Raw genomic sequence first — 20,786 nt, forward strand, 5'->3', positions numbered from 1 at the left:
CTGCCGACTGTGTGTCCAAAATCAACCTTTACTCCCAGGTAGATGCTTTCAGGATCGGGGCACGGATCGAGCATCCTGGAGGTAAACAGGGCTCCCTCCTCCTCCTCCTGCTTCCCCCTGACGGGTCCCTTCCTTTTATAGCTATCTTTTTTGTCTCCCGCACGCAGCTTGCCGCCTCCTCTTCCTTGCAAACCTGTAGCAGTGACGTTGAGACTGACCAACCCGGAAGCTCCGTTGCCTTTTGCAAAAGAGGCTGCAGAAATCTGGTTCCTTCTCCTGGCCGCCACCCGTTGCAATTCGGCGGATCGCTTTTGCACCCACCCCGCTCCCTCGGATCCGCGCGCAGCGGAAACGGTGAGTGTGACCTGGCTATTAATATTATTATTATTATTGCATTATCATTTATTTGGCATTGCATTGCGTTGATTTGCAACACCGTCGCGCCTTCCCATCGCTCGCTCGCCCCTCTCTCCGTCTTTGAAGTCATTCAAACCGGTTTCAGCGCAAAGCGAAGGCGGTCGAGCATCACTGTGGGGAAAGGGATCGAGGGATCGGGTGGGGAGCAGCGGAGCGTTGCGGTTTCCAGGCTGCCTCATTTATAAGGGGGAAGAAAAATGGGGAATGGGGGAGCCACCTTTCCCAATGAATATGGGGTGACAAAGCAACGCAGCCTCCCTCCCCTCCTATTGGCAAGGCCTTTCTCAGGCCCCGATCCCCACGCTGATGTGCGGTCGTCGGGGCCCGATCCTCCGCGTGCGGATTCCTCGGCAGGAAGTGTCGCCCAGTGGGTGCTCTTTACTCCCGGGGGAGCCTGCGTGCGCTTGTGGCCACGATCCTTGGCGGTGTGTGTGTGAGTAGGGGGTGGAAACTGCATGCATGCCCTTGTGCGGCCCGATCCTCTGCTTGGTGACTCCGGGAGGATGCATTTATATTGCTAGGGAAGCGAGCGCAGGGTTGCAGCCTCGCTCCTTGCGTACGTGCGACCCGATCCTCCGCGGTGTGGCTCAATTGGGGTTGACACCGTGGGGTGCAACTCCTGCCAGCGTAGATCTACTCGGAAGTAAGCCCTGTTGACTTCAGTGGGGCTTACTCCCAGGTAAGTGGGGTTCGGGTTGCATCCTTCCTTGCCTTGCAGGGTGCAGAATTCGATCGGTTTGCATGGGTAGCCTTTTTTGATCACCTCCTAGCAGGCGACAGAATAGAGGAAGAGCAAAATATTATGGCTGTTTCTTCTTCTTCTTCTTCCTCTTTTGACGCTGGTGGAGGCGGGGAGAGGGAAGTTGAGCTCCGTGTTGGAGCATCTGCTGGGCTGCTAGAAGGCCCCCAGATGCGGTCCTTGGCATCTCCAGGTGAGGCTCCTACCTGAAACTCCGGAGAGTTTCCTGTGTAGGCAGTATTGAGCTGGACGGATCAATGGCCTGCTCAGTATTGTAGGGGGACGATAGCTAAATGGCAGGGCACCTTCACTGCATGCAGAAGGACCATGGTTCAATCCAAGGCATCTCCAGGTGAGGCTCCTACCTGAAACTCCGGAGAGCTGCTGCCAACCCGTGTAGGCAATATTGAGCTGGACGGATCAATGGCCTGCTCAGTAATGTAGGGGGAAGATAGCTAAAAGGCAGGGCATCTGCACTGCATGCAGAAGGACCAGGGTTCAATCCAAGGCATCTCCAGGTGAGGCTCCTACCTGAAACTCCGGAGAGCTGCTGCCGACCCGTGTAGGCAATATTGAGCTGGATGCATCAATGGCTTGCTCGGTATTGTAGGGGGACGATAGCTAAATGGCAAGGCATCTGCACTGCATGTAGAAGGACCAGGGTTCAGTCCAAGGCATCTCCAGGTGAGGCTCCTACCTGAAACTCTGGAGAGCTGCTGCCGACCCGTGTAGGCAATATTGAGCTGGATGCATCAACAGCTTGCTCAGTATTGTAGGGGGACGATAGCTAAATGGCAGGGCATCTGCACGCAGAAGGACCAGGGTTCAATCCAAGGTATCCCCAGGAGGGGAACTCTGACACTCTGGAGAGCCACTGCCAGCCTGTGTAGGCAATACTGGGGTACATGAACCTAGTGGTCTGACTCTGTATAAGATAACCCCCTTAGGCCAGTTTCAAATGTGGCTCAGAAGATGCGAACTGTCTCAGATTTGTAGGAGGATGTAACTGCAGCTGCTCTTTCCGTTCCTTTGTGGTGTATAGGTTAGAGCGTTGGGCTAGGACCCAGGAGAGCAGGGTTCGAATCCCCACTCAGCCACGAAGCTCGCTGGGTGGCCTTGGGCAAGTCACCATCTCTCTGTCAAACCTACCTGTCAAGGTTGTTGTGAGGATGGAAATGGAGAGGAGAACTGTGTATGGCACCTTAAGCTCCATCAAAGATAAAGGCACTATATAAATGCAATAAATAAGTAAATTATTCAATGCATTCACCATGGGATCTTGATTTTAGAAGACATCTGAAGGCAGCTCTGTACAGTATAGGGAAGTTTTTAATGTTTAATTCTGTTTTTGTAGATTCTGGAAACTGCCCAGAGTGGCTAGGGCAGGGGTCTGCAACCGTTAAGACAAAAAGAGCCACTTGGACCCGTTTCCGAAGGGAAAAAAACTGGGAGCCGCAAAACCATTGCATGCGCACCGCTGCCCTCCGATCTGACAGCGGGCGGGAAGGTGACGTCGGGACGGTGCGTGACTAATGCACGCACCGCCCCCATGCAAAGTCACAGCCAGTACAGCGCCCGCCACAGTGGGGAGTGTCGGGGTGCACAATGCGCCTCCTCCCCTCGCTAGTATCTGCCCCGGAGCCGCGGCAAAGGTGTAAAAGAGCCACATGCGGCTCCGGAGCCGCGGGTTGCAGACCCCTGGGCTAGGGCAACCCAGTCAGACGGGCGGATGCTGCTGCTGCTGCTGCTGCTGCTGCTAATAATAATAATAATAATAATAATAATAATAATAATAATAGAAAAGGGAAACCATTTATTTGAATTCTTATGAGTTTGTATTGAACTGCACTAGCTGCTCATTTAAATATTTGGCATTACGGTTTGATTACATTAATGAAAATGTTTGAGTTCCTAAATGTGAATGGCTTTGTTGTTACAGTGGTACCTTGGTTCTCAAAAGTATCTACAGTGGTACCTCAGGTTAAGAACTTAATTTGTTCTGGAGGTCTGTTCTTAACCTGAAAGTGTTCTTAACGTGAAGCACCACTTTAGCTAATGGGGCCTCCTGCTGCCGCCACACCACCGGAGCACGATTTCTGTTCTCATCCTGAAGCAAAGTTCTTAACCCAAGGTACTATTTCTGGGTTAGCGGAGTCTGTAACCTGAAGCGTATGTAACTTGAAGCATATGTAACCCGAGGTACCACTGTACAATACTGTCTTATTTATTTTATACTACAGTGCATTGATTAATGCTTTCATTTTATGGATCAATGGCCTCATTAGATAGTAAAATTCATGTTAGATTGCTGTTTTAGGGGTTGTTTTTAAAAGTCTGGAATGATCTAATCCATTTTGCATTACTTTCTATGGGAAACGCTTTGGTTTTGGAACAGACTTCCAGAACGGATTAAGTTTGAGAACCAAGGTCCCACTGTACCGTCAGCTGCTCAGTGTGGAGCTCGCTTTTGTCGGGAAAGCGCCATACAAAGATTAGATCAATTCTTTTAATGGGACTTTAGACCCTATGCAGTTATCCCTACAATCATTGAATTGCAGAGTTCGGAGGGACCACCAAGGTCATCAAGTCCAACCCCCTGCAGTGCAGGAATCTTTCCCAACACGGGGCTTGAACTCACACCCCGAGATTAAGAATCTCACGCTCTCCTAGTAGCTGGCATTGCTCAGGAGCTCCCAAGGAGCCAAAAGTTCAGAGCGCTTTTGAAATCAGCCGTGAAAACTGTTGGGAGCTTGGAAAATGGTACCCAAAAAGAGACAGAGACCTGCTCCTCGATTTCATGCTAACAATCTCTTAAGTGCTGTTCGTATGTACAGGGAACAAACAACTTTCCAAAGCACAAAGCAGTTTATGTGTACAGTGGTACCTTGGTTCTCAAATGCCTTGGTACTCAAACGCCTTGGTTCTCAAACACCGAAAACCCGGAAGTAAGTGTTCCAGTTTCCGAATGTTTTTTGGAAGCTGAACGCCCGCTGTGGTTGTCGGCTATTGTTTCCAGGGCGCCTGCACCAATCGGAAGCTGCGCTTTGGTTTTCGAACATTTCGGAAGTCAAACGGACTTCCGGAACAGATTAAGTTTGGAGCTTTTGTTTTTGCTATTTATTTTGCATTTTTGCTTTTGAGGGTTTTTTGGTTCATTTGTTTTTGTGACTGTGTGGAACCCAGTTCAGCTACTGATTGATTGATTGATTGATTGATTGATTGTGTGACTGTGGAAATGGATCAGAGGCCTCCCATCCAAACAATAACTATCATCAGTGCAAATAAGGGGGAAAAAGTAATTTTAATTTTTATCATCTACAATACTCTTATTTATTTTACAGTACAGTACATATTGCTTTCATTATATGTATCAGTGGTCTCGTTAGTTAGTAAAATTCATGTTAAATGGCCGTTTTAGTGGTTGTTTTTAAAAGTCTGGAACGGATTAATCTGTTTTGCATTACTTTCTGTGGGAAAGCGTGCCTTGGTTTTGGAACGCTTTGGTTTTGGAACAGACTTCCGGAACGGATTAAGTTTGAGAACCAAGATACCACTGTACTGGATGCTGTAGGGCTTTCAATGTGTGTGTGTTTAAAGGAGGAAAGCAACCATCACAAATGCTTTTGAATCACACTGTTTTTGTTAGGATTATGTGCTATGTGGAGCTGCAACCCCACAGCCGGATCCTAGTAGCCACCCCTATTTTTATTGCAGCTTTGTCCCCTATGCCATGCAAAGTGTGCATGAGATTGCGGGCCGTTAAGAACAGAAGCTTGGGCCCGTTTTGCATTCATAGGAGACGGGGAGGGGAGGATAATGGGAATAAAGGGAAAGGGTGTTGGTAATTTGATAGATGCCCCTTCCTGATTTATAGGGCCTTGGCTGTTCAGCCTTGGGAAACTGGTGAGGATTCCCAGCTGGAAGGGGGAGGACTGGAAAGAGGAGGTGAAATGGCAAAGTGGCTTCAAGAAAAGTCTACAAGGCATCTCAGTGGGATGCGAGTCTCTTCCATCGCTTGCTATGGGAGGGATGCCTTGTTCTCTAACTTGAAAAAACACGCAAACGTAATAGACTGTATGATAACAATTGCAAAGTTATTTACTAGAAACTTGGTTGCAACCACTGAGCCTAGGACTTGCAGATCAGAAGGTTGGCGGTTCGAATCCCCGCAACGGGGTGAGCTCCCGCTGCTCAGTCCTGAGCCTGGTTTTCTGAACCGGGAAGGGTGGGGTATAAATAAAAGAATTATTATATTAATCTACATATTCACCTGCTGTCACCAAACATCCCTTGACGTGGCGAAGTCAAGACCTGTATGAAAGTCACCTCTCGAATAGTCCTTTTGCTTTTTCCAGTGGTAAAATAAGGGCGACAGTATTCACATATTAGTTATTCTGAAGCATTTCCCCCAAACATTAATTTTAAGAAAATATATGTGCCATTTGATTGCAGGACAACCTCTGAGACCATGGTTCCCAACGTGGGGCACCCCCCCCACAGGGGGGCAATTCGAGAATGAGTTATTAACAGTGAATGGCCTTTTATGCTTCCTCCACGTGAATAGGAGTTCACTTTTTGAATAGTAAGAATTATATGTCCCGGGGGATGGGGTGCAATCAGGATTTTAGAGATGCTTAGGTGGGGCATGGCCAAAAAAAAGATTGGGAACCACTGCTCTAAGCGGTTTACAAGAAAGATTAAAGGCTACCAGTAGAAACTGTTTAGTAACAACTGAAGACTTCCCAGTATAATTAAGATTAATGTAAATACAGTGGTACCTCAGGTTACATACGCTTCAGGTTACATACGCTTCAGGTTACAGACTCCATTAACCCAGAAATAGTGCTTCAGGTTAAGAAATTTGCTTCAGGATAAGAACAGAAATCGTGCTGCGGCAGCAGCAGGAGGCCCCATTGGCTAAAGTGGTGCTTCAGGTTAAGAACAGTTTCAGGTTAAGTACGGACCTCCGGAACGAATTAAGTACTTAACCCAAGGTACCACTGTAGAGAAGTGGGACGCGGGTGGCGCTGTGGGTTAAACCACAGAGCTTAGGACTTGCCGATCAGAAGGTTGGCGGTTCGAATCCCCACGACGGGGTGAGCTCCCGTTGCTCGGTCCCTGCTGCTGCCAACCTAGCAGTTCGAAAGCACGTCAAAGTGCAAGTAGATCAATAGGTACTGCTCCGGCGGGAAGGTAAACGGCGTTTCTGTGAGCTGCTCTGGTTCTCCAGAAGCGGCTTAGTCATGTTGGCCACATGACCCTGAAGCTGTACACCGGTTCGCTCGGCCAGTAAAGCGAGATGAGCGCCGCAACCCCAGAGTCGGCCACGACTGGACCTAATGGTCAGGGATCCCTTTATCTTTTTAAATAGAGAAGTATACTGGCATAGGAACAGCAAGACTCCCATGAGAAGTGGTGACCTCCTTCCTTGGAGGTTTTTAAGCAGACGTTGGATGGCTATCAGTCATGGATGCTTTTGTGTTTGTGAGGCTCACATGTTTGCAATAGTTGTACAGCCTTGGCCAGAAATTCCACATGCCCTTTGCACTTCCTTCCTGCCGTAAAGACATGATGGGTGTCACTGGAAAACAACTACTGGGGAATGCAAAATGGCAATTCCACGTTACAAGGCAGACAGAACCTAAAAGCTGTTGTGAGATCCACTGGGGATAGCATCTAACTTGAGTTCTGGTTTAGAATATAAACACGCCCAAAACCTAGCAGATGCATTCAGGACTAGGAAGTGCTGAGCACATGGGAGTTAAACCACTGGCGGAGACACCACCCATCCCCCTAAATGGATATGATTCAAACTGCAGTAAACTATTACGGTACAGAATGTGCCCACAGTAGCACGGCTCCAGGATGACTCAGGGAAGTGAAGGAGCCTTGGGATGGGCACTGGAAAGGAGATCTGTTTGAGATCTTGCCTTGGGACCATGGAAAGTGAGCTGCTTTGCCTTGAAACACTTTGGGTGTGACCCACTTCAGCTGGGATCTGATGCCTAACTCTTGGAAAAACTGAGGCTTCTTTAGCATTGGGGATCCCGCCCCCCCGGTTGTTGGAAATGGGCAAAAATGGAATGAAATTAGCCACCCCTTCTGGGAAGCCTGCCAAATGTCAGACAAATAGGTTCAGGGGCTTCTGTGCTTGGTGCCTGTAAAACTTGCTGCTGCTTCTTCCTTGTTGTTGTTTAATCGTGTCCGACTCTTCGTGACCCCATGGACCAGAGCACGCCAGGCACTCCTGTCTTCCACTGCCTCCTGCAGTTTCGTCAAACTCATGCTGGTAGCTTTGATAACACTGTCCAACCATCTCGTCCTCTGTCATCCCCTTCTCCTTGTGCCCTCCATCTTTCCCAACATCAGGGTCTTTTCCAGGGAATCTTCTCTTCTCATGAGGTGGCCAAAGTATTGGAGCCTCAGCTTCACGATCTGTCCTCCCAGTGAGCACTCAGGGCTGATTTCCTTAAGAATGGATAGGTTTGATCTTCTTGCAGTCCATGGGACTCTCAAGAGTCTCCTCCAGCTTTATAATTCAAAAGCATCAATTCTTCGGCCATCAGCCTTCTTTATGGTCCAGCTCTCACTTCCATACATCACGACTGGGAAAACCTAAAACTTTTCTCATTTCTTTGCAGAAGTGGATGAAATTTGCAGGCAACCACTTTCGCCTTTTCGTTGATAGTCAATGGAGCCAAATGAAAAGTTAGATTAGATGAGGCTTTGGGTCTGAGTTGAAGCAGGATGAGCCTAATGGGATGAACTGAGATCTGTGCTGCATTTTAATTTTTATGTGACCATTTATAGCCAAGTCACTAGTCCTCAGTCTCGCTACACGTCCAGTGTGATATGAGAATAACAGTGTGGTCCAGTTTGAAGGCAACATCAAATAACGTGGGGGGGGGGACGGGACATCCAAATGTGTCCATCCATTTGCACAACAGGACTTTCCCCTTTTCCCATCCCCTTCCATGCCTCCACTCCTGAGCAGATTTGGGAAACTGCAAGAAGTGAGGGGAAATCCTAGTCTTGCAATGTTGGCTTTTCATGCAAACTTTAGAAAGTGCTTTTCAAATTTAAAAGCCCCATAGAAACCAGGAGCGCTAGCTAACAGTTGTTCCTCTTTTTATAGGTGGAAGGCCGAAAATAATTATGTGCCTGCCCTGGGGATTTTAATCTAAATCTGCCGGGTCTCCCGTAATAGCTGGTTATGTGCCACACTAACTCTTCATGATACACAACACCCCAGGTTATATCAGCTACTAAACTGCATTAAGCTGTGTGTAGTTGTTTCACAGTGGTTGTAGGTTTGCAGCCCAAACACTGATCCCCCTCTCTCTTTTTAATGTGTTTCTGGTTGTAATTATCCATGTGTTAGCATCCACCACATGCTAGGCTACTTATCGTAGGTTGAGCTGGTTAGATTTCATTTGGACAAAAGCAGATTATCGCCTTATGTCACAGCAGATGCCGGGCCCCAAGACTTTCCAGTCTTCCCTGTTTGCATTTCCAGATTCCTACATCTGTTGCCGAGATCCAACAGCCTCGGTTCTCTGTTAAACATGGGTCAGGCTGGCCTGCAAGTGGACATGGACTTGGGCTTTAGAGCAGGGTTAGAAACTCAGATATATAAGCTAATCGCCAAAGGAACACCCTAACCCTCATGGAATCCTAGAGTTGGAAGGGACCCAAGGGTCATGTAGTCTAACCCCCTGCAATACAACCTGCGTTGCAGGTCGCCACAACGGGAACACAGTCATACCTCGGGTTAAAGTCACTTCAGGTTGAGCGTTTTCAGGTTGCGCTCCGCGGCCACCCGGAAGTAACGGAACGGGTTGCTTCTGGGTTTTGCCACTTGCGCATGCCCAGATGCTTAGAATGATGTCACACGCAGAAGCGGCAAATCGCGATATGGGAACCATGTGTGAAAACAGTAAAGATCTAAGGATCCCCAGGTATTCATCTTCCACAACTTTGATGCTCGCCCTTTTTGGTAACCTGTCTTTAGGTTCCCATGTTGCTGCATCAAAATAGTCTCCCCATCAGACTGAAACTCTTGAGAACCCTCTCATGGCTTTTGCACCAACCATTTTCAAGGTGGTCAACACCATTGCAGTAAGTTCCCTTTGTGGTGTGGTGTGTAGCATAGCAAGAATTCAGCTTCATTTCCCCTCTCTTGGGTGTAGTTTTCTGATGGTTGTGTCATAAAACCAGAAGTGGCATATTGACAGTTTGGACATCAGTTATTCCTTCCTCTCGGGGCTTTCCACTTTATCCTTACAACAGCCCTGTGGTGTAGGGCAGTGTTAAAAATTATCCAGGTGCCAGGCACATTTTGCAACTGGCGCAGGTCCATCAGATGTGTGGTGTGGTGGAGTCTCCTTCTTTGGAGGTCTTTAAGCAGAGGCTTGACAACCATATGTCAGGAGTGCTCTGATGGTGTTTCCTGCTTGGCAGGGGGTTGGACTCGATGGCCCTTGTGGTCTATTCCAACTCTATGATTCTATGAGATGTCAAGGAAATAAACAACTATCTGACTTTTAGAAGACACCTGGTGGCATGTCTAGGGAAGTTTTTAAATGTTTGATGTTTTATTGTGTTTTTCTTATTCTGTTGGGAGCCGCCCAGAGTGGCTGGGGAAACCCCAGCCAGATGGGCGGGGTATAGATAATGATGATGATAATAATGATAATGATGATGATGATAATAATAATAATAATAATAATAATAATAATAATAATAATAATAATAGATCTCTGGATGCCAGATGGCAACTGGGGAAAGGAAAATGTCCCTTAGAGAATGATCTGCATTCTGGATGCTTTTATTTGATGTTTTAATGTGTTGCCAACCGCTTTGAGGGTTGTCCTTTAAAATATAAATCGGCACAGAAATGAAATTAATAATAATGACAACAGCAGCAAGCTTCAGTGAGGAAAAAATGGAACCTAGGCATTCCATTATAGCGACAATAAACTAGGTTTAAAGTGCCATTTGGCGATTATATCAATAAAGATCCTTTAATAGGCATAGCAAACCACATATTATCAAACAGACACCCTATACAAACTGTGCAAAATACGAACTCAACATAACAAGGTTTGTCCCAGTCATATCTTTGACTCCAGAGAAAATCAATTTGGATTATATTATATATCTGAGTTTCTAACACTGGACTGTAAGGTCAGCCAGTGAGTTTCACGGACAAGTGAGCTAGGTTAAGAGCTTTGAGAATTTAAAGGAGAAAAGTCTAGGGACACATATATATTGACCCATTCCGACATTCATAATGTAAGAATATTTTTCACAGCGGTGAGCAAGGCAAGGGATACGTGAAGACAAGCAACAACAATTAACTATAACGTCGTTCACCACTCATGCTCAGGCTGCTCAGAAAAAGCATTTCTGAAATTCATTCCGATTGTCCGGACAAAGTAGAATGGATAGAATTCCACACGTAGGGTATTAGTGCGTGGAATGAGTCCAGATCCAAGGATCCCCAAGTATTCACCTCCAGATGGTGCCCATGTCAGGCTCCATCCTGGCATCTTCACCTGGTTTCAAGATGCCCATAGGGCAAAGGTAAAGGGACCCCTGACCATTAGGTCCAGTCGTGACCGACTCTGGGGTTGCGGCGCTCATCTCGCTTTATTGGCCGAAGGAGCCGGCGTACAGCTTCCGGGTCATGTGGCCAGCATGACTAAGCCGCTTCTGGCAAACCAGAGCAGTGCACGGAAACGCCGTTTACCTTCCCGCCAGAGCGGTATCTATTTATCTACTTGCAATTTGACGTGCTTTCGAACTGCTAGGTTGGCAGGAGCAGGGACCGAGCAACGGGAGCTCACCCCATTGCAGGGATTCAAACCACTGACCTTCTGATCGGCAAGTCCTAGGCTCTGTGGTTTAACCCACAGCGCCATCCGCATCCCTGCAAGTGGTCCATAAGCAGGTGCAAAATGCACCTGGCTAATTTCAAACACTGCCTAGGAGGCAATGGAAGCTGTGCTGGTGCCTGCGGATAGCAGGTGTTGGCAACCCCTGTGCTAAAGGAGCAGGAGCCATTGGGGAACAGGTGAGCCCGAGTTCCAAGTTTCAGACGCAACAGGTGCAATATTCATGCAGTTAGGTACCTGCGTGAATGTAAACCAGGTAAATAAAGCAGCAGCAGCAGCAGCTGCTGCTGCTATTTGCATTGCATTTTCCCACCCCATGCAAATAGCTGCAGGAGGGGGGCCATCTAGATCAAGACTCTGGCAGCACTGGCAGAGGAAGAGGAGTGTGGGGGGAGCGCACCGCCCCTGGCAGCGCAATCCCGGCAGGGTGCCATCACGGCTGGCGATGGGCGCCCCGCCCCGAGGACGCGCACCAGCCCCACCCCCGTCTGCTCTCCGCCCCCCCAGTGCCGGAGCATGAAGCTTCACCACTGTCTGGCACGTCAGAAGTAATAATAATAATTTATTTATACCCCACCCATCTGGCTGGGTTTCTCCAGCCACTCTGGGCGGCTTCCAACAAAACACTAAAATACAACCTATTAAAAGTTAAAAGCTTCCCTAAACAGGGCTGCCTTCAGATGTCTTCTAAAAGTCTGGTAGTTGTTGTTCTCTTTGACATCTGATGGGAGGGCGTTCCACAGGGCGGGTGCCACCACCGAGAAGGCCCTCTGCCTGGTTCGCTGTAGCTTTGCTTCTCGCAGCAAGGGAACCGCCAGAAGGCCCTCGGCGCTGGACCTCAGTGTCCGGGTAGAACGTTGGAGGTGGAGATGCTCCTTCAGGTATACTGGACCGAAGCCATTTAGGGCGTTAAAGGTCAGCACCAACACTTTGAACTGTGCTCAGAAACGTACTGGGAGCCAATGTCGGTCTTTCAAGACCGGTGTTATATGGTCTTGGCGGCCGCTTCCAGTCACCAGTCTGGGTGAAAGCCTACCCTTCTACGTAGAGCTTCTTATCTGGATTTGCAGTGCGTGTGCCACCGCTGCTATTTTCTTAAAAAGGAATACAGCCATTAGCATTTGCATGAGTAACATTGCTTCTCTGGCTAGGAGTAAGACCTTAAACTTTATTATGAATCAGCAGCTTTCTGCTGGTTGAAAGAATGGCTACTCCTTGAAAACACAGACATTTTGGATCTGGAAGGTTTTAATAATGTATTTGGATGGCATGGATATCTGTGGTATGATAAGGTCAAAGCACATAAAGTATTTAAAAACCATATTGTCAGGAAAGCACTGTTTAATGTCTGGATAAGATATAAGGATTTGCTTGAAAATAAAACCCGAGGGTTGCAGATTGTACCAGGCTTGGGCTTTTGGTAGACCTGCCATTCTTTTAAGGTCTGAACCTGTCAGGCGTTGGGTGCCCTGGAAGTATTCAGGGTACCTCCAGTCAATCGGAGATGGCAGTCCATTTTGCTTGCCAGCAAGGCAATAGATCAGCATGTTGCTCTTGAGCCAAGTGAAGGTAAAAAAGGGTTATTCATGCAGAGATGAATGCCCAGGGCATCCAAATGGCAGAAATACAGACACACTGGCAGAAACAGAAGCCACTGGGGGCGGGGAAAGCGAAAATAAAACCCCGATTGCTTCATGTGGGAGGTGAAGAGGGGAGGTCACAGTCTGGATGGCAAGACCCTGCGGGTGACACATTCCCCCCAGCCTAGTCCTGAAGGATTGTGCTGCGAAACCACTCATATATTTACTAAGGTAATGTTGCCTTAACTCCGGGCAAAAGGCCTGCGAATAAAATAAACGATATGGCAATTGCAAGGATTATGCTTTGTAATGTAGTACTGCTGGGAGCTGCGTTCGAATTAAACGCTGCTGAGTCGTGAATTTCACTGAGGGACCTTGGGCCAACATCTCTTCGCTTATCCTTCCTCGCAGGGATGTTGTGAGGACAGATGGAGGGGCTTCGTGAAGGACAGATGGGGCACCTGTGTGATGAATTCTACAAACTTGCTTTTTCCTTCAAACCTTTCGCCTGCCGTTGTTTACAGAGAAGACCCCTTTTTCCTGAATGCACAGGAAGCTGTCACCTGCGGAGTCAGGTCTTTTTAAATAATAATAATAATAATAATAATAATAATAATAATTTTTATTTATACCCTGCCCTCTCCAGCCAGAGCCAAGCTCAGGGCGACTATCATTAGTAAAATTACAGTAAAAACATAATAGGGGAAAAACAACAACCACAATTTAAAATACAGGTTAAAATGCAATTTAAAATGCAGCCTCATTTTAAAAGTAGCCCATAGATCAAAACCATAAGGGGAGGGAAACATAAGGGTCAGACTGAGTCCAAACCAAAGGCCAGGCAGAACAGCTCTGTCTTGCAGGCCCTGTGGAAAGGTGTAAAGTCCCGCAGGGCCCTAGTCTCTTGTGACAGAGCGTTCCACCAAGTCGGAGCCAGTACTGAAAAGGCCCTGGCCCTAGTTGAGACCAATCTAACCACCTTGTGACTTGGGACCTCCAAAATGTTGTCATTTGTGGACCTTAAGGTCCTCCGCGGGGCATACCAGGAAAGGCGGTCCCGTAGGTATGTGGGTCCTAGGCCACATAGGGCTTTAAAGGTCAAAACCAGCACCTTGAACCTGACCCTGTACTCCACCAGGAGCCTGTGCAGTTGGTAAAGCACTGGATGAATGTGATCCCGTGGCAAGTACCCCGTAAGGAGCCTCGCTGCGGCATTCTGCACCCGCTGGAGTTTCTGGGTCAGCCCCGCGTAGAGCGAGTTACAATAATCAAGCCTGGAGGTGACCGTCACATGGATCACTGTGGCCAGATCAGGGAGAGAAAGGTAAGGAACCAACTGCTTGATGCGGCGGAGATGGAAAAATGCCACCTTTGCTGTGGCTGCAACCTGCGTCTCCATGAGCCCATGGAGCCCAGTAATGTCCACACGGACCGTTAGTGACTCTCCGGGGTTTTGGGCAAGGGTGCCAAGCGATGCCAGGGATGGAACCAAGGACCTTTTCTTTAGCATGCAACACATGCTAAAGCTTGCAACCCTTCCCCGAAGCACAGCTTACCCCGAAGGAGGAGGAAACGGCGACAGGAAAGTAGTAGTACAGACAAAACAACTCTGCCCAAGGTCAAAATGAGCTCACATCTAGCTGGGTATCTCTCAGGTTTTTCATGATAACTGCCAAAGAACTGAGAACAGCAAAAGAGTCCAGTGCTGAAGACAGATTTACTCCAAAGGACCCTTCAATGTAACTCTTTCCTCCTGTGGTTTCCAGAAGCAAACTGCCTTGTGGGAGAAGAAAAGGCTAACTCTACACAAATTTGGAGTGGAGATGGTTGGATGGTGCCTTGATCCAGCCTTGATCGTTTTGGTTGCCCACTTTTGAGATATATAGTACAACCCTCATTGTCCCAGACCATTGGGCATGCTGACTGGGACAGAGGCTGATGAGAGTTGGAGCCCAAAGACACCTGGAGGGCCACAGGCCACCCACAACTGGTTTAGAAATGTTAAGCTCAGCTCCTCGGATTGTGCCATGTCCCTGGTAAGCTGCACAGTCTCGTTTCCGGACGCCGTTGGATGGGTTTCACCATCGTGACCTAGCTGTAGCTTCTGCAAACTGGCTGTACATGGAGAGTAAGGGGACTAAGGCTTGGCCTTGAGGGCATCTTGCAAGTTCATGGCTGGGGTGAAATTTGAAGGTGGGGTGGAGAGGGATTCCATGCCCCTGCAGTTAGCATCTCTGCTACACCAGCTCTCTCATTAAGTGCAGAAAAGCTCCAGAAGGCAGCCCAAGCCCCAATGGGACTACTTTCCTAATGCCATATATGTCGGAGACAAGAGCGAACTTACAGAGATCAAAGAGACTGACTAATCAAACCTTGGAGGTATCAAAAAATAAAATGAAACGAAATAATGCTGAGCCTGTCAGCTGCTTCTGCATAGTAGGTTTTCTTTCTTTCTTTCTTTCTAGAACAGGTTGCGTTTCCTCACTTTTAAGTTCTTGCAATCATAAAGCTCAATTTCCCTCTGTCTCTCCCTTTTGTAACAGCCAGTAATGTTTATAACAGCCAACAAGTTTCCTCTGTTCCCTTTTACTTAGGCATTGGGGACGTTAGGAGGGTCCCCATTAACTACTGTCCAGGCACAACAATACGCCAGATTTGCAATTGCTCTGTAAAAATAATAATAATAATAATAATTTATTATTTATACCCCGCCCATCTGGCTGAGTTACCCCAGCCACTTTGGGCGGCTCCCAATCGAGCGTTAAAAACAATACAGCATTAAATATTAAAAACTTCCCTAAACAGGGCTGCCTTCAGATGTCTTTTAAAGATAAGATAGCTGCGTATTTCCTTCACATCTGAAGGGAGGGCGTTACACAGGGCAGGCGCCACTACCGAGAAGGCCCTCTGTCTGGTTCCCTGTAACCTCACTTCTCGCAATGAGGGAACTGCCAGAAGGCCCTCGGCACTGGACCTCAGTGTCCGGGTAGAACGATGGGGGTGGAGACGCTCCTTCAGGTAGAGTATCGAGGCTGTTTAGGGCTTTAAAGGTCAGCACGAACACTTTGAATTGTGCTCGGAAACGTACTGGGAGCCAATACAGATCTCTCAGGACCAGCGTTACGTGGTTCCGGCGGTTCTGTAGAAAATATGGATCAGCCTCCCACATGCACACACATATTATCCTTATGCCGTGTTTATTTTTGCGGTGCTCCTGGTTGCTGTCCCTTAAGCCAGTGGTATGAAGCCTATGGCCCTCCAGATATTATTGGACTACAGTTCTCATCATGCCTGGTTATTTGACATGCTGGTTGGGGCCGATGGGAATTGGAATCTAACATTTGGAGGGTCACAAGGTCCCTGCCTGTGCCTTTTAACTGCTTTTCAGTTGCAGGGTGGGTTACAGTGATGCATTGCAATTGGTGCCTGGGCCTCCTCTCTCTCTGACCCCGTTTCCAAGTACCGTTGGTGAAATCAGGTCGGAAATATCAAATATGCAGTTTGAGCCGGGGGCATCTTTCTGATTGAAAATTGTAGAACTACAAGCGTTCTTGGTGCTGAGAAATCTCCCCGTCTGAAGATAATGAGGTTGCTGGGTCAGTGAAAATATTATGGCCTGGCATTGGTGCGATACTGCACCAGCCATTTGGGATTTGCAAAGTTATTAACTGAAGGAGATACAAACCTAGACAGCATCTTAAAAAGCAGAGACATCACCTTGCCAACAAAGGTCCGTATAGTTAAAGCTATGGTTTCCCCAGTAGTGGAAGTGAGAGCTGGACCATAAAGAAGGCTGATCGCCGAAGAATTGATGCTTTTGAATTCTGGTGCTGGAGGAGACTCTTGAGAGTCCCATGGACTGCAAGAAGATCAAACCTCTCCATTCTGAAGGAAATCAGCCCTGAGTGCTCACTGGAAGGACAGATCCTGAAGCTGAGGCTCCAAGACTTTGGACACCTCATGAGAAGAGAAGACTCCTTGGAAAAGACCCTGATGTTGGGAAAGATTGAGGGCACAAGGAGAAGGGGACGACAGAGGATGAGATGGCTGGATAGTGTTCTCGAAGCTACCAGCATGAGTTTGACCAAACTGCGGGAGGCAGTGGAAGACGGAAGTGCTTGGCGTGCTCTGGTCCATGGGGTCACGAAGAGTCGGACACAACTAAACAAACTGCAGGAGGTGCTTGAGATGCCAGCGGAGGGTTGCCACAGTTTGACTCTTCCGTGCCAGAGCTCCTGTGCTGTTATCAGTAGCAGGGCAGGTGGAAATTAAACAGGTGGAGCAATGCTCAGCCTGGCGTTGAAGACATCACCTGTTTGATTTTCCGCCAAGCTCTCCTGTCAAAGAAACAGCAGGGATGTGGCAATCCTAAATCAGCCAATGATGCCCTGATTTATTATGTATTCTTGAGATTTATTATTCACCAAAAGGTCCAATAACATCCAGAGGGCCACGCTGTCCTTGGGCTAAAACCAGAGGCTGCTTAATACTGTACCCAACATGCAGATGTGTGGAATAGAGCCCTGGTGCCATTTGATTAAATGGAAAGCTGTTTGGGAGAGGAGAAGGCTGTTTTAAGTTTTGCCAACTGGGCAAGCCTGTGGCTACTACTGGTACAAATAGCTGTTCAGTTGTGCAGCTGGTGCTCTGGGCAACTGCTTGTGCCTGGATTCAGACAACCAAAGACCCCTCTAACCTGGAGTTGGTCCTAGGGAAGGGATTTAGCTTTTGCCTATCTCTCCCCCCCCCCCCCCCGGCTTCTATGTTTGGGGATTCCACCACTCCAAAGCATTAGCCCCAGTTCACCTCGTCAGTGAGGACTAGCCCCTTGAAAGACCTACACTGGCTCCCAGTACGTTTCCGAGCACAATTCAAAGTGTTGGTGCTGACCTTTAAAGTCCTAAACGGCCTCGGTCCAGTATATCTGAAGGAGCCTTTCCACCTCCATCGTTCTGCCCGGACACTGAGGTCCAGCGCCGAGGGCCTTCTGGCGGTTCCCTTGCTGCGAGAAGCCAAGTTACAGGGAACCAGGCAGAGGGCCTTCTCGGTAGTGGCACCCGCCCTGTGGAATGCCCTCCCACCAGATGTCAAAGAGAACAACAACTACCAGACTTTTAGAAGACATCTGAAGGCAATCCTGTTTAGGGAAGCTTTTATTGTTTGATGCATTGCTGTATTTTAATAATTTGCTGGAAGCCGCCCAGAGTGGCTGGGGAAGCCCAGCCAGATGGGCGGAGTATAAATAATAAATTATTATTATTATTTGTTGGGGTTAGTCTTGTGTCTCGCAGGTGACAAAAGGCGCAATGCATCTTCAAGTGGATGGACAGCTGCCCAGAAGAAGTTTAGCTGGGGAAGTTGTTTTGTTTTTCCACGTTACCTCCTTTCCCAAAGCTAAACCAATCATCGCTAGCATGGAACATGCCATGAATGAGGCTCGTGGCTGGAAGATGCTGTGCCAGCTTTTGCCATGTGCTCTCTGCACAGGCACAGGAACACACGTGCGTGCTCTCCAAACCGTTTGGAAAGAGGGAAAATTGAAGCTATAAATGCAAGATATAGATACAAAGATTTACCCACACGCACAGTTTTAATTCTATTAATGTTTCAACGGGTTTTTTTAAATGATTTTTTTTGGGGAAAAAAACATTTTAGCTGTTCTTTAGGCAGTGCTTAAATAAATATGAAATATTATTAATTTTAACCATATCGTTCAAATCTTCTCCGTTTTAATCAGGTGTTGGGTGTGTGGAAAGCCTCACGCGATTCCCTCCCGAAATCATCCCGAGATTTAAGCGCTTTTAAGAGAAAACGGATTAGAGGGACTAATCCCGCCCGCCCGCCCGCGCCGAGAAACATAAAGATCACCTGCGGGCGCGTTTCTTTTTTATGTTTTAGGTTGCCGCGCCGAGCGAGCATGCGCAGTAGCGTCGGCCGCCGGCGGCGACCCGTTGCCGCCGCCGCCTCCACAGCGAGCCCGCCCTGCCTAGCCCGGTACATCCGGGTCACTGCGCGGAGTGGGCGGGGGGGGGCCGCGCGCACGCGCGTGACGCACGCCCGGCGGCGGTTGTCGTCTCCTCAGCCGCCTCCTCAGCCTGGTCCCTGCGGGCGCTGCCGCTGCTGCCGCCGCCCCACATCGGTCCCTCCCCTCAGCTTCGGGGGAGGGGGGCAGCGCGGTGAGTATTATCCGTTAAACCTGCGGAGGGGGGGAGGAAAGTGGGGGGGGGGGGAAGACCCTTCCCTCACAACCGGCCCCCCCCCCCGCCGCGCGCGCAACCAACCGCCACCCCCCCTCTCAGTGTGTGAGCTGCGCTCGCTCCTGATTGGCTCGCTTCTCAGGGAACGCTGCGTCCCGCCCCCTCGGCACATGGGCTGGCCCCGCCCACCTTCCCTCCCTGCGCCGATCGCGCGCCTCTTCCTCTGTCTCCATGGAAACCGCCTCCTCGCCTCTCTCCCGCCCTCTCGCTTTCCACGTGGGTCTGTTTCGGATTTTTTTTCCCCCGCCTCGTGGCTCCGCTCCTCTTCCTTTTCCTCCCCCCCCCCCCCCGATTTCCAATCCCTGATTTTCTCCTACGCGCTTTCTGCGTTACTACATCCCTTGGCGGGCGGGGGGCATTTCTCCAGCGTACTTGTTCTTAGGTTATCCTTCTAATGGAGGATACTGGAATAAGTTAGTAGAACCTCTGCAAAAGAAAGAGAGTCTTGGAAGCCCAGCCTTCTCCCCCGGTGGCTTTTTAAAAATGATGGTTCACTGGGTTTGTGTCAGAGGATCTGAAAGATAAAGGAGGCAAGTGCATAACTGGAATGTGACATCCCATGTTCTTTTAAAATGTGGGGGTTTTTTTTGGGGGGGGTGTTATTGGGTTGTTTTCATTTTCCTTTTTGATTATGTATTTAGTGTTTCTATATCATGATTTCTTCCTGTGAACTGCCCTGAGACCTGCAGGTATCGGGCAGTATACAAATCTATAATAATAATAATAATAATAATAATAATAATAATACTGTAATGATAATAACAGCCTGCCCATTCCCTAACTTTTGACAGAACCCTTCCTCCTAGTCTTCTTATCATCTATTTAGGATAACTGCATAGACCCCCCCCCCTCTCATTTTCCTAAGGTCCCTATACACTTCCTCCTTCTCCATATCATTTTTCCTCCTCCCCTCCTGTTACTATTAGGATGTAACCCCTTATCAGTTTACTAGCAAATAAGTCCCATTGAATAAATTGGAGACTACTTCAAAGTAGACATGCTTTGAGTGCATGCTCCCTCCCTCCAGGTAGATCTGATCCCATTTGCCCTCTGCATTCTCCCTATTTTCCAATGCAAAACAATTTCTTACCTCCCTCTAAAACCCCACACACTCCTTTGCATAGATTAAGGCGACAGTATGTACTTTCCCCTCCCAAAATTCAAGTTGTTTCTCCTTCTTTCCCTCTCTCTTGTAGTTGTGTGGCCTGTCTGTATTTCATTTGATTCCCTTCCCTTCCTCCGATAACTGTAGGTGGACCTGACTTTCAACCCCTCTCCTCCTCGTACCCTGTCACACCTGTCATAAAGATAAATCAGCCAGAAATGATAAAGCATTTTGCATACTGGAATGTGTTGTTAGAAATCAATGGTCCCAATACATCTGTCTTCACCCCAGTACTTTAACCCCAGTTTAATGCCAGCAGTTGGCTGTTCAGTGTCGTTAAGAATCTAGGACTCTGAAATGCCTCACCTTGTGCCCTCTATTAATTGCCACATGATTTTATGACTACTAGCTTAGAAGGCTATTACAGAAGAAGATTAGATAGCTTTACCAGCAGCTATTAGGGGTTGTATAATTCTGTCAGAGGATGAGTGCAAACAGGGAGCGGCTCTTTCCACATCCTTGGGAGAGGCAGCTGGTAGACTTATTGAGAGTGGTAGACTTGATAGACTTCTTGTCTGATCCAGAAAGGATATTCCTATGCTCTTACATAGGCACTACTTGTATAATTAAAGTAATGCACTAATTATATTGTAAAAAGAGTTCAGAAAAACCGGGGTGCACAGCTTGAGCACATAGAAGTATCTAAAAATTGAATGCCAGTAATATTGATCCCCCCCTTTGGTCAAACTCATGTTAGTAGCCCCCATGTAGTAGAAGCATCTAACTTTGTAC

At 48.1% G+C, this 20,786-nt stretch overlaps 1 protein-coding gene across 4 annotated transcripts in view; it reads left to right on the forward strand.

Annotated features, from left to right (window-relative positions):
• The first annotated feature begins 213 nt into the window (after nt 1–213).
• Nucleotides 214–20,786, forward strand: part of CYRIB (CYFIP related Rac1 interactor B) — a 65,738-nt gene continuing 45,165 nt past the window's right edge. For 2 of the 4 annotated variants that reach the window (XM_028736151.2, XM_028736152.2), the window contains exon 1: nt 214–354. The gene's annotated coding sequence lies outside the window, so the exon portion shown is untranslated. Of the gene's footprint in view, nt 355–18,641; nt 18,809–20,786 lie in introns of those variants that run through there. The other 2 variants (XM_028736153.2, XM_028736150.2) reach the window with 2 other exon arrangements.

The sequence above is a fragment of the Podarcis muralis genome, chromosome 8 (genome assembly GCF_964188315.1).
Source record: "Podarcis muralis chromosome 8, rPodMur119.hap1.1, whole genome shotgun sequence".
In the NCBI taxonomy this organism is placed as follows: domain Eukaryota; kingdom Metazoa; phylum Chordata; class Lepidosauria; order Squamata; family Lacertidae; genus Podarcis; species Podarcis muralis.